This window comes from Rhinatrema bivittatum, chromosome 3 (genome assembly GCF_901001135.1).
Source record: "Rhinatrema bivittatum chromosome 3, aRhiBiv1.1, whole genome shotgun sequence".
NCBI classification, from domain to species: domain Eukaryota; kingdom Metazoa; phylum Chordata; class Amphibia; order Gymnophiona; family Rhinatrematidae; genus Rhinatrema; species Rhinatrema bivittatum.
Genome location: NC_042617.1, coordinates 24,774,128 through 24,788,118, shown reverse-complemented (window position 1 = coordinate 24,788,118; position 13,991 = coordinate 24,774,128). Strand labels below are relative to the sequence as shown.

Genomic DNA, 13,991 nt, shown 5'->3' with positions numbered 1-13,991 from the left:
AAGTGATGACTCTGAACTCTAGGGGGGGATGTGGGCAATTTTAAGCTGAATGGGCACTTCCAGCAAGCAGCAACTGTCAAATATAAAGCAGAGTTGCTTACCTGTAACTATTTTTTTCCCTCGAGGACAGCAGGATGTCAAGTCTTCACACGAGTGGCATTAGCCAATGGAGCCTGGCACAGAAAACATGTCAAAGTTTCTAGAACTTTCACTGAGCCTGTCTGAGCATGTTCAAGCATACATTATACCACGCATCCATGCAGGGTCCCCTCAGTCTTATAACATAGAATTCATGATTAAAATACCAGGAATAAAACCCACAAAGTTGAAACCCAACTCCACAAGGGGGGGGGGGGGGGGGGGCAGGTTTTTGTGAGGACTGATATCCTGCTGTCCTCAGAGAACACTTCTTACGGGTAAGCAACTCAGCTTTCTCCGAGGACAAGCAAGATGGCAGTCCTCACACAATGGTGAATCCCTAGCTACAGACTGCTACCCCAACAAAAAAGGGGACCAACAATGTTTTGTTGGTAACAGGAGGGGGGCAGCCTGAACAGTAATAACAGGCCATATGTGGGAACAGAATTGTACTCTAAATCTCAAATAGGTTCTGAAGGACAGACTCGCAAATCCTACTGTTGTATCGGCCATCTGGTTCTAGACCAGTGATGGCTAACCTATGACACGCGTGTCAGAGGTGACACGCCGAGACGTGTTTGCTGACACGCGCAGCATTTCATGGACTATCGGGATTTTTTTTTTTGGCTGTGCCGAGCCTTTTTTTTTTTTCCTGCTGTGCCGATCCTTTATTTTTTTTTTTTTTAGCGGCTGCGCCAACCCTTTAAAATTAATTTAGTATCCCCCCCCCCCATCCCATGCCCCCGGGTGCAGAGAGGCTCATGCGGCGCAACGACAGGCAGATAGGGATCGCATTTAAACGCGCTGATGCCCCTCCTCCTTCCTGCCCGTGCGGCCCGGAAGTAAACGTTGCCGGAGCCGCGTGGGCAGGAAGGAGAGAAGCATCAGCACGCGCAGAAGAGGAGCAGCACTTGAGCTTACGGGCCGCCGCGAATCCCACCCAAGTCGCAGCGGCCTGAGAAGAGGAAGAAGCCCGGTAGCAGGGCCGCCGCGGCCCGAGAAGATCAGGGCCGCTGCAGAGCCCATCCTGCGGCGACCCGCGAAGAGGCGGCCCAGAGGTGAGAGAGGCTGAGGGTCTGTAGAGGGTGTGTGCGTGTATGAGACGAGTTGAGAGATTGTGTTTGAGAGTGAATGTTTGCAGAGACAGCATGAGACAGCATGTGCTTGAGCAAGACAGCATATGGGAGTGAGAGAGAGCCTGTGTGTGTGAAAGTCAGACAGCATGTGCCAGTGAGAGACTGTGAGTGTGTGTGTGTGTGTGTGAGAGAGAGAAATGCATGTGAGAATGAGAACCTGACTGTGTTTGAGGGAAGAAGATGGAGAGAAAAGAAACAGAAAAAAAGACAATATAAAAGGAATTGGCAAAAAAAAAAAAAAAAAAAAAAGGGAAGGTGGAAAAAAAAAAAAAGCCTGTGACCAATCAATTAGAAAACTAAGATCAGACAGCAATGGTTAAAAAAAATATATATATTTTTAGTGATTGGCACATGTAATCTTTGGGAATGTGCAAGAATAGTAACATCCCCAATAGTCATGTGGCAGCAGTGACAGTGGCAGCAGAGGAATGAGAGAGGTTCCGAGGTTGCTGGCAAAAGAGAGGGGGGTCTGCCTTTAGTGTGTGCATATGAATGAATGGGACTCTGCCTGGGGGTGTATGTGTGTGAATGCATAGGTGCCTGCCTGGGGGTCTGTGTGTGTGAGAATGAATTGGTGCCTGCCTGGAGGATGGAGCGGGAGTGGTGTGAAAATGAATGGGAGCCTGCCTGGGTGTGTGTGTTTGTGTGTATGTGAGGGAGCCAGTGAGTGTGAGAGCATGAGTGTGTATGAGAAAATCCAGGGGAGTAAGAGTTTGTGTGGGAGGGGCGGTGGGGGGTGGAGGGGGAGAGAGTGTTTTAATTGAAGATTTAGCTGACGAAATTCAGCAACAAAGTCACTAAGCAGGCAAGGTAAAGAATTATTTGTTTTTGCTTTATTAATAAATATAGTACATATATTAAAATTATAACTTGTTATTAATTAGAGCTACAAATATCACAATTATGGATTTTTCTAGAAGTGACACACCACCCGAGTTATGCTCGGTTTTTTTATGAATTTTGACACACTGAGCTCAAAAGGTTGGCCATCACTGTTCTAGACAGTAATGTGATGTGAGAGTGTGAATGGAACTCCATGTTCCCTGTACGTACCAGGATCAGTCCAGATGGTGGGTTATGTCCCCCGTCCAGCAGATGGAGTCAGAACAGACTTCGAGGGGCGTTACCATAATAACCAGTACACCCTCTGCTGGAGCTCAGTATCTTTCTGACTCCAGCAGATGAGAGTTGGGGAACCAGCGGCTTCCCCAGGGTGGCAGGGTTTTAAATTCTTCCTCTTCTTCTTTCCTCTCCTGTCACTTCAATTTTGGATCAAGTTTTTGAGTTAAAAAAAAAAAAAAAAAAGACTTTCAATTTTTGGGGAGGCGTGGCTATCGCAAGTCTGTTCTGCCTCCTCTCGCTGTTTGTTCGCTCCTTCCCTGGCTGGGGTAAGTGAGGGATTGTTTATTTCTTTTCGCAGGGCTTTTCTTTTCAGAATTTTTTTCTGCAGTTTTCATCGCAGGTGCCCCGTGGAAGCCGGTGGAGCCGGCCTCTCCGTGCGTCAAGCGACGTCCCGCGGTCCCGGAGGGATTTTTTCTTTGGGTCCGCTGCCGCAGGGAGCTTGATTTCCGCGGCACGCAGGGAACCTCTCGGCGGGTTGTGTTGGCCGTTCGGGCCCCCCCGCAGCACCTCTTGCTCCTCCGGGCCCCCCCGAGGCCTTAGTCTCTCTCCCCCGGCTACTGCCATGTCGCGGCCATCCCGATGCGCGGCCTGCGGCGAGCCGGGGTCGAGAATCTCGAGGGAGGGAATCTGTTCTAGGTGCCTCCCCGGTGGGGAAGGCACCTCGCAGCCATTCAGCGCCTTTTCTCTGCTTCCCTCCCCGCGGCCAGGGCGGCCACGTCGCCGCCAATGGCGGGAAAGGCGGCCATTTTGGATTCCCAGCACGATGCTGCCACGTTTGCAGAACAGGAGCAAGGAGATTTTTGGGAGGTTTTGCCCCCGAATTTATCCCCGGAGGGGGGCTTGCCCGACCAGGGGGCTTCAGATGTTCCTGCCCCAGGGCCCCCTCCCAGCATGCCGAGGTTTTCACCGGAGTTTATTCTCCTCATGCACAGTGCCTACTTACAGGACCTGGAGGCCCCCGGGGGTCTACCCTCGGGCCCCCCTCTGTCTAAGACCCCTAGGATTTCCGCTTCTCCACATGGGTCCCCCCCTGGCCTGGTAGGTTCTGGGGTGGGGGCCACGGGACTGCTGACCCGGATACGTACTACCCTGTGTGGGGCAGGGGTGCCTGCGCCCTCGAGGGAGGACCCCCCTGGGCCCACCGGACCCCTCACAGCCGGACACGCAGTCTAAGGGGAACGACCCCCGCGCGCTCAGGATTTTCCAACGGGAAGAGCTGGATGACCTCATCCCACAGATACTCTTGGAGTTGGATCTTGATCCACCGCTGGACCCGCCAGCGCCAGTTGCTCCCGCCGTCGCCACGTCATCCAAGAAGGGGGATCCAGTCCTCGCCGCCCTCCGGCCTAGAGCGCGGGCTTTTCCCACTCGTGATTCTTTTCTGCAGCTCCTCACCAGGGAGTGGGACGCGCTGGAAGCATCTCTGAAGGTCACCCGTGCCATGGAAAAATTGTATCCTCTGCTGGAGGATTTCCTGGAGCTTATTAAGGTTCCCAAGGTGGACTCGGAGGTGTCGGCGGTCACTAAGAGGACGACGATTCCTGTCACGGGCGGAACGGCTCTGCGGGAGGGATACCCAGGACCACAAGCTGGAAATTTTTCTCAAAAGGGTTTTTGAGGTCTCCGCTCTGGGGATGCGGGCTGTCATGTGTAGCTCGCTCGCGCAAAGGGCCAGTCTTCGCTGGGTCCAGCAACTTCTCACCTCGCAGGACCTACCGCCCGAGGAGACTGCCCAGGCGGACCGCCTGGAATCGGCCATTGCCTACGGGGCTGATGCTCTGTACGATCTCTTCAGGGTGCTGGCGCGGTCCATGGTGTCGGTGGTAGCGGCTCGTCGACTACTGTGGCTGCGTAACTGGGCGGCGGATGCCTCCTCCAAGTCAAGCCTGGGCTCTTTGCCCTTCCGGGGCAAGTTTCTTTTTGGAGAAGATTTGGATCAAATCATCAAGTCCCTGGGAGAAAATGCAGTCCACCGGCTACCCGAGGACAGGCAGCGGTCTTCCCGGTCCTTTGTCTCTTCCAGAACCAGAGCACAGCGGCGCTACAGGACTTATAGGCAGCCTGGGCCTCGGCAAGCCGCCTCCAGATCCCAGTCCTGGCCGCGGTCCTTTCGGGGGCGCAGGCCCACGTGAGACAGGGTGGGGCAGGGAAACCCCACTCCAAAGTCTACCCAATGATGTCAGAGTCGCCCACTCCCCCACTCCCAGAATTGGGGGTCGGCTGGCGGACTTTTACGAGGAGTGGGTGCGAATCTCCGCGGACCAGTGTGTCCTGGACACCATAAGGAATGGCTACGCCTTGGAGTTTGTCCGCCCTCCGAGAGACAGATTTCTCTTTTCCCCCTGCGGCTCGGATCTCAAGAGGGCGGCGGTACAGCAAACCCTGGACAGGTTGCTGAATATAGCAGCCATCTCTCCCGTCCCTTTCGGCGAGGTGGGCTCGGGCAACTATTCCATCTACTTCGTGGTGCCCAAAAAGGACGGGTCCTTCCGGCCCATCCTATATCTGAAGGAGGTCAACAAATCACTGCGTGTCAGCAGGTTCCGCATGGAGACGCTACGCTCGGTGATTGCAGCAGTGCACCAGGGGGAGTATCTTGCTTCCCTGGATTTGACGGAAGCCTATCTGCACATTCCAATCCTTCCAGCTCACAGTCGGTTCCTTCGCTTCAAGGTTCTGGGTCAGCACTTCCAGTTCAAGGCCCTTCCCTTCGGCTTGGCAACTGCACCCCGCACCTTCACCAAGATAATGGTGGTGGTAGCGGTGGCCCTCAGGAGGGAGGGCATTCTTTTTTTTTTTTTGAATTCTTTATTTATAACTTTTGCATATTACAATAACTAAAGATATACAAGGTACATTATCTTTGACAGATCATCTATAATCACAAAGGAAATATCTTTCAATCCAGGAAATTTAACTTTTACAAATCATGTCAAAGAAAAATAGTGCTTAAGGCAATATTAAGCTAATTCCTCAAATATTGGAATGGTTCTTATTAAATATCATATATAAGGAAAATACACAATTAAGACTCAATTTTCATTCAATAACCGGCTCTTTTGCAGTATAGAAAGGGAGTAATAGAAAAGGGTGGATACTTTAGTTTAAGATATCCTTGCAAATGTATAGTAAAGCTAGATGGCAAGAATTATTCCTTTTTAGACCCAGACGGTCTCAAGAATCTTCTCGGGAGGGCATTCTTGTACATCCCTATCTGGACGATGGGCTGATTCGTGCGAAGTCTTTCTCCCACGGCCAATCCTCGGTAGCCAGGGTAGTACAGGTTCTCCGCTCCCTGGGGTGGGTGGTGAACTTCTCCAAGAGCTCCCTCGTGCCCTCTCAACGCCTGGACTTCTTGGGGGCGAGCTTCGACACGCGCCAGGGCAAGGTGTTCTTGCGCCTGGACAAGGCTCAATCCTTGCGGGAACATGTACGGCGGTTTTCTGCGTTGTCAGAACCCACCTCCTGGGATTACCTGCAGCTGTTGGGCGTGATGGCCTCCACCATCGATATGGTACCCTGGGCATTTGCGCATCTGCGTCCTCTACAGGCGGCTCTTCTTTCCCGATGGAAACCAGTCTCTCAGGATTATCAAGTGATTCTACCCCTCCCGCCGTCAGCCAGGGACAGTCTGGGTTGGTGGTTGGAGCCGTCTCACCTGGCTCGCGGCGTCTCTCTCAAGGTCCCCAATTGGGTGGTGGTCACCACCGATGCCAGCCTCGTGGGATGAGGCGCCGTCTGCGATCGAAGCGCCACGCAGGGGACTTGGTCTCCAGCGGAGGCTACGTGGCCGATCAATCGTCTGTAAACCAGAGCGGTCCGTCTAGCGCTACGTCGCTTCCTTCCGCTGGTGAAAAACCGAGAGGTAAGGATTCTCTCAGACAACGCCACCACCGTGGCCTACATCAATCGGCAAGGAGGGACGAGGAGCAAGCATGTATCACTCGAGTCGACGCCCCTGAAGGCATGGGCAGAAACTCATCTCGGCCGGATCGCAGCCTCACATATCGCCGGGGTGGACAACATTCAGGCGGTCTACCTGAGTCGTCAGCAGCTAGACCCCGGAGAATGGTCTCTCTCCGACGAAGCGATGCAGCTTCTCATCCGCCGATGGGGTGCGCCGCACGTGGACTTGATGGCGACTGCCCTCAACGCCAAGGCCCCCTGCTTCTTCAGTCGCAGGAGGGAGCGGGGCGCGGAAGGGGTAGATGCCCTAGCCCTGCCTTGGCCGACACACCAGCTGCTTTACGTCTTCCCACCCTGGCCCTTAGTGGGCAAGATTCTTCGCAGAATAGAAAACCACCAGGGTGCCGTGATCCTTGTCGCCCCGGAGTGGCCCCGCCGACCTTGGTTCGCCGACCTACTACATCTGGCGGTAGACAGACCGATTCGATTGGGACATCTTCATCACCTACTGCACCAGGGTCCGGTATTTTTCGAGCAGGCAGAACTCTTCTGTCTTGCGGCATGGCTTTTGAACGGCGTTGCCTTCGCCGCAGAGGCTACCCGGAGGCGGTAATCTCAACGATGCTGCAGGCCCGCAAGCCTTCTACTTCAGTGGCTTACGTACGAGTTTGGAGGGTCTTCGAGGTATGGTGTTCCAAGCAGGGGGCTCAGGCCACGGAGGCGTCGGTGCCTCTGATCTTACAGTTCCTTCAGGATGGTCTGGACAAGGGCCTCGCCTATAATTCCCTTCGGGTCCAGGTGGCGGCCCTAAGTTCTCTTGTACAGAAGGAAGGTTCTCTCCTTCTCCAGCCGGACATCGCACGCTTCCTCAAGGGTGTCAAGCACCTACGACCTCCGGTCAGAGATCCGTGCCCCTCCTGGAGCCTCAATCTGGTGCTGCGTGCCTTGTCAGGCCCACCCTTCGAACCGCTCCGTGGAGCGACGATTAAGGACCTCACGCTCAAGACAGTTTTTCTCATGGCCATCTGCTCTGCACGTCGCATCTCAGAACTTCAAGCATTGTCCTGCAGGGAGCCTTACCTCCGATTTACGGACACGGGAGTTTCCCTTCGCACCGTTCCTTCCTTTCTCCCGAAGGTGGTCTCAGCTTTCCACTTGAATCAGACAGTGGAACTTCCTGCTTTTGCTCCAGACGAACCCTGGTCACTTCATCATTTAGACGTCAAGTGCGCTTTGCTCCACTACTTGGAGGCCACTAATGACTTCCGGGTTTCCGATCATCTGTTCGTACTCTGGTCGGGTCCGAAGAAGGGGTCACAGGCCTCGAAGACGACAATTGCGCGTTGGCTAAAGGAAGCCATTTCAGTATCCTACGTTGGAGCGGGACGGGTCCCGCCTTGTGGCGTCATAGCTCACTCGACTCGTTCACAGGCGGCATCATGGGCGGAGGTCCGCTCCATCTCCACACAGGAAATTTGCCGGGCAGCAACATGGAAATCGCTGCACACTTTCTCAAGACATTATCGACTACACCTAGTGTCGCCAGCCTCTGGGCACTTTGGCAATTAGGTTCTCCGAGCAGGTCTCTCAGGGGCCCACCCGATTTAGGGAAGCTTGGGTACATCTCACCATCTGGACTGATCCTGGTACGTACAGGGAAAAGAAAATTATTCCTTACCTGCTAATTTTCGTTCCTGTAGTACCATGGATCAGTCCAGACGCCCACCACTCTGGGATTCTTGCTGTTCCTGCTCGGGTTCTTTACTGTCGATGTCCTCTGTCTCTTTCCTTTTCTTATCTCTGCTCACAGCTCCCTACAAGTTGGCTGTTTTTTGCCGATAGTTGGCTGTTTTGATTGTTAATTCATGTTATTTAAACTTGATCCAGGCTGTTCTTGCTCTACTAGGGCTTTGCTATACGTTATACTGAGCTCCAGCAGAGGGTGCACTGGTTATTATGGTAACGCCCCTCGAAGTCTGTTCTGACTCCATCTGCTGGACGGGGGACATAACCCACCATCTGGACTGATCCATGGTACTACAGGAATGAAAATTAGCAGGTAAGGAATAATTTTCTTTTTCAGCTCTATAGATATCCTCCAAGGGAACTGCTCGCAAGTGGGCCACCAATGCTGCCATGGCTCGAACAGAGTAAGCCTTGGCATGGCCCCCAAAATGCAATCTTGCCTGGGCATGACAGAAAGAGAGACAGTTTGTGAGCCAAAGGGAAAGCACATGCCTGGCATCAGTGCTCTGTTAGGTCAAAAGAAACAAAACACAGGGTGGACTGTCTATGGGCTTTTGTCCACTCCAGACAGAAGGCCAAGGCTCTCTTGCAGTCCAAACTGTGCAAGGTTTGTTTGCCTTGGTGAGAATGAGGCTTGGGAAAACACGTTGGTAGGACAGTGGACTAGTTAAGATGGAAGTCAGAAAACACTATAAGCAGGAACTTAAGGTGGTCTTGCGTATGCACCCGATCGTGAAAAAATGTGTAACATGGATAAGTCACTGAGGCCTGGAGTGAAGTGACCCTGCATGAAGTGAGGCGGCCTTAGGGATGTTTCAACTGAAGCAAACTTTGCATAAAACATACAATCATAATCTGTATAGAGATGGGCTTACCCTCTACACACCATGGTGATATGCGCCAATCACAGTCAGATGAACCCTAACAGTTTGCCTTCAGTCCAGTTTCCAAAAGGTGTAGAAGGTAGTCAAGCAGTTTTTGAGATGAGCAAGAGAAAGGATCTAGGACCTTTTGCTCACACCACATGGAAAACTTCCACTTCAATCCATATGACTTTTTAGTGGCAGGATTTCTGGAAGCTACAAGGACCCAAAAAACACCTTCCGAGAGATCGAATGGGTGCAGATCTGCCCCTCGACATCTAGGCTGTGAGCAATAGGGCCTGAAAGTTGGAATGGCATAATCTCCCCCAAAATTGGGTGATGAGACCTGGAGAAGTCGCTAATTTGATCGGTTTCCCGATTGACATCTCCCAGAGAAGTAGAAACCAAACTTGTCTCAGCCAATTAGGGGCTATGAGGATCATAGTCTCTTTGTCCTCGCGAAGCTTGAACAAAGTCTTTGCCACCAGTGGAGCTGGAGAATACGCGTATACAAGATCCTCGCCCCAATGGAGGTCGAAGGCATCTAAGGCTGGTCTGCTGTGTGTCCTATACTGGGAGCAGAACTGAAGAACCTTCCTGTTCCAAGGCACTGTGAACAGATCCATCTCTGGGCTTCCCCAAAGGTGGAAGATCTGATTCACAATCCCTTTATACAGAGATCATTCATGGGGTCTGAAGGAGCGACTCAGTTTGCCTGCAATCGCATTCTCAGTTCCGGCCAAATACATGGTCCTGAGCCCATCCCACAAGAGAGGACCCATTACTGTATCTGGAACACTTCTTGACACAGAAGGTACAATCCCATACCTCCCTGCTTGTTGACATACCATATTGCCATTTGATTGTTGATCTGTATAAGCACAATTTTGTTGATCTGAAGCCCACAGCATGTACCTAATCGCCCAGAGCTCCAGGAAACCAATTTACCAAAGTCATTCCTGGGCAGACCACAGACCCTGGGTGCTGAGCCCATTGACATGAGCTCCCCAGCCCAAGGACTTTGGAAGGATACATCCCGTTCCAAACTGGAAATTTCCTGCCACTAGGACAAGGAGTCCTGGAGGGGCAGAGTGACTAGAAAACTATTAAGGAGTTATTTAGTTAATGTGAAGAACTTTTAACATGATAGAAATTAGTGAAACAAAGAACCACTAATATAATTAGTGTAATTTCTTGACATGAAGCCAGTAAGTTCTGAGAATAAATGCACCATTTTTCTTAGCTTGCCTGAAAAGAAACAAGTCATGAAATCATATATATTAATGAGGATTTAATCATGAGGTTAACTATGCAGAAACCAGAGAAAACAGGACATCAGAAAGTTAACTGCACTTAAGTGCTGCTGAAGTGGTAAGCACAGATCGTTGAAGACTCAATAGATGGCAAGAACATGAGGGAGTAGCCCAGAGAAGAAACTGGGACATAAGCTGAGTGTGACATTGGTCTTTTTATGCTAATTTTCCTGACCTACGTCAGACAGCCTGCTTAGATCAGAGAAAGAGCAGCTCAGAGGAAAAGCTTGTCAGACATTCCAGTGACCTGTTTCTGATCTCCGATTTCCCAAGCTATATAAGACTCACACTGGAAACTATGAGAAGTATCTTTATACAAAATCTTAATGCAAAATCTTTTCTTGTAGGCTTTTACTACTTATTCACAGAACTATAAGTAAAGCTTCTATAAATAAGTGTGTTGTGTATTCTGTGATGTAATGATCCCCATTCAGCTTACACACTACAGTGACTCGGATGCAGTCCTTATAGATCCTGAATGGCCTGGTACTACTGAAATCTTAGGATCTACTGGGCTTTTCGCATGTGTAAACATGACAAGGGAATGACATGTATTGTTACAGCATTGTGGCCAGCAGCCTCAACATGTGCCATGCTGCTACCTGCTGGGTCACCTGAATCTCCTGCCACAATAGATATCAAATTGATGGTCCATTGCTGGGGCAGAAAGGTCTTGGCCTGAGCCGTGTCTAGCACGGCTCCGATGAAGCCCAATTGCGGTGACAGGCTGAGATAGGACCTGGAGTAGTTGATAACCAACCCTAGTGACTCAAGCATCCGGATAGTCGAGACGCATGGATGCTTTGGCCCCTGCCCGAGAGGTGCTCTTGACCAGCCAATCATCCAGAAAGAGAAAACGTGGACTCCCAGTCTGTGAAGGTGTGCCGGCAACACAGCTAAGCATTTCATGAAGACATGTGTTGCTGATGCTAGCCCAAACAGCAGAATGCTATACTGGAAGTGCTGTTTTCCCACCACTAATTGGAGAAATTTCCGATGGCTGGGGAAGTGTATATGTCCTTGAGATCGGGGGAGCATACCCAGGCCCCTTTTTCCTGGAAGGGGATCAAAGTGCCCTGGGAAACTGTCTTGAACTTTTCTCTCCTTAGAAACTTGCTCAAGACCCTTTGGTCTAGGATGGTACAGAGTCCCTTTGTTTTCTTTGGAATCAAGAAATACTGGGAGTAGAATCTTCACCCTCTATGCCCTGGTGGAATGGGCTCGTCCGCTCTGGCTATTAAAAACTGAGAAGAGCTCTGCTAAAAGTACTTCCCAATATGCTACTGACCCCCCAAAAGGACTCGTGGGGGAAGGCCTGTCCTGAGTGCTAGAGGAGTGCTGCTAGAATTTGTTAAATAGTGGTCCCAAATCTGAGCTACCACATCATTTCTGAAGAGATTCTCCCCTGTGCACAGCACATCAGCAAGTCACTCGTGTAGTTCTTGATGGAGAGCCTTGGTCCGCAGTCAGGTGAGTCTATGGGCACCGATCTCTGCTGCAGAGACCATTGATGCCGTCTCTAAAACATTGTAGATCAACCTGATCCCGTGTTTCCTGTACTCAAGACTCTTGTGAACCTGCAACTGGAGTGTCCTGTTGCTGTTGAGGCAGCTGCCCAGCCACTATCTACACCTGCTTTAGGATATCCTGCATATACTGGCCCATGCAGAGCTGGTAGGTTGCTATGCAGGCAATAAGCATAGCACTCAAACACCTTTCTCCCAAGATCATCCATGTTGATCTGATTCTTCCCCAGAGGCGCTGAGGAATGGGTCAGAGTACGCTTGGCCTTCTTGAGTGGATTCAATTACAACCGATTGGTGTGGCAGCTGACACTTGTCGAATCAGAGAGCCTTCTGGACAAGATAAATCGTGTCCGCCTTCCTATTTATGGGAGGCAAAGAGAGGGGGTGTTCCCACATCCTCATCAGTAACTCCAGCAGGATTTCGTGTACTAGGACTGACACAATCTCCTTAGGAGGCTCCACGTACTGGCGAACATCAAGCATCTTGTGCTGGGTATCCTCTTCCATTTGCAACTGAAATGAGAGCTTCTGCTACCAAATGGGCGAAACCTGCAAAGGAGAGATCTTCCAGGGGTGACTTCCTTCTTCTGTTGGAAGGGGACAGATCTGAGGGGAGGTAGGCTGATGCGTTGGGATCTGATACACTGGAAGAGACATCCCCCTCAGGGATTGTGGGCCCTCGTCCTTTGTATCGTATCCAGAGAACAGGTCCCAACGTGCTCCCAACCTGATCAGTGGTATGGGAATAAATGAGTAGCCAGGGTGGCCCAGACCCTGAAGACACCCTCGTCACTGCTGGAGCTTCCTCCCAGAGGATGACCAATGGATCAGCCAGTGGCAGTCCCGATGCCCCAAAGGGAGCCGATACCGGTGATGGTGTCTGTAGCAATCCAATGACTGCATGTAGGGATTCAAGAAATGACTCAAGAAGGGATGATGCTGGCCCTGATGCCATCAGTGCCCTAACGCAGAGGCCTTGCACAGCCCTCTCCACAGCCAGCTGCACATGCTTCTTCCACTCCTCCTCAAAAATCACTGATGCAAGGACTGGCTAAGATCCAGGAAGCATAATCAAATCCTCTTGGGAACCAAATAGAGGATTGGTGTTGGACATCAGGTCCGGTGGAGGCCATGGTGAAACCCTGGGACCTGTGGAGGACTGGCACGCCTCACCACAGTGACATTTCAGGGTCATCATAGCTAAAGCTGGGATGCATCGAATGGGACCAATGCCAATACTTCTTCAGCTTCCCTCAGTGCTTGGATCCCAGGTGCCGAGGCCAAAGATGATGAACCTAATGTCTGACCTGAAAAAGACGGGCTCTGACCTGTCTCCGGCATCCCTGGAATCTGTCAACACCGACAGAACATATGGCCCTGCCAGCGTCGATGATCTTTGGTAAAGGTCCAAGGTTCCTTGATATCAATGTCTCAAATGCTGATGCCCGTAGATTGGTCTTGCCCAGCCCGAAGAGTGGTTCCATCTTGTCGAGTCAGGCCTGACGTCCTTTAGGCATCATCTGGGCGCACTTGCTACAAACCTATAAGTCATGCGACACCCCCAATCAGAAGACACATCTATCATGGGGTGGGGGCGCAGTAATAAAACATGGTCCTCGTACACTGAGGGCATCACTTAAAAACGGTTAAGAACATGTCAGCTCGGACAAAAAAAAAGGAAAAAAGGGACGCAATAACAAAATCTATGGTGGCAGCCTTCGATGGCCAATGGGCAGCAAGTGCATCGCCACCCCAGGGGAACTGACTGTGAAAGGAAACTTACAGAAACTCCGAAAACCCTGACTGAGATACGGGGAGAACAAAGGGGGACCCCACAGCAACTGTGCGATCCTGGCAAAACAAGATTAGCAAAAAACACCAAAAGACTTCCTAAGAAGTCAAACACTGTGCTCTGCGAAAGAGACTGAGAGGACCCTGCATGGACGTGTGGTATAATGCATACTTAGGCATGCTCTGAGAGGCTGAGTCTAAGTTGTAAAAACTTTGATATACGTTTTCTGTGCCGGATTCCATCGGATGATGTCACCCATGTGTCAGGATTGCTATCCTGCTTGTCCTCGGACAATGAATAAAGGTTGTTTTGAATTGCAAGCCACTAACATATAGAGTCAGAAAAAACAGCTTTAAAATTGCAGAGATACCTCTAAACATTACTGTGATCATGGACAGCAGGGTATATAGGGTTCTACACTGAAGTGATGATGAAGCCCGTTAATCCTT

At 51.0% G+C, this 13,991-nt stretch overlaps 1 protein-coding gene across 2 annotated transcripts in view; it reads right to left on the bottom strand.

Moving 5' to 3' along the window:
* WDR43 (WD repeat domain 43) overlaps positions 1-13,991 on the bottom strand; it is a 180,883-nt gene that overhangs the window by 120,553 nt on the left and 46,339 nt on the right. The gene's annotated exons all lie outside the window — the stretch shown is intronic.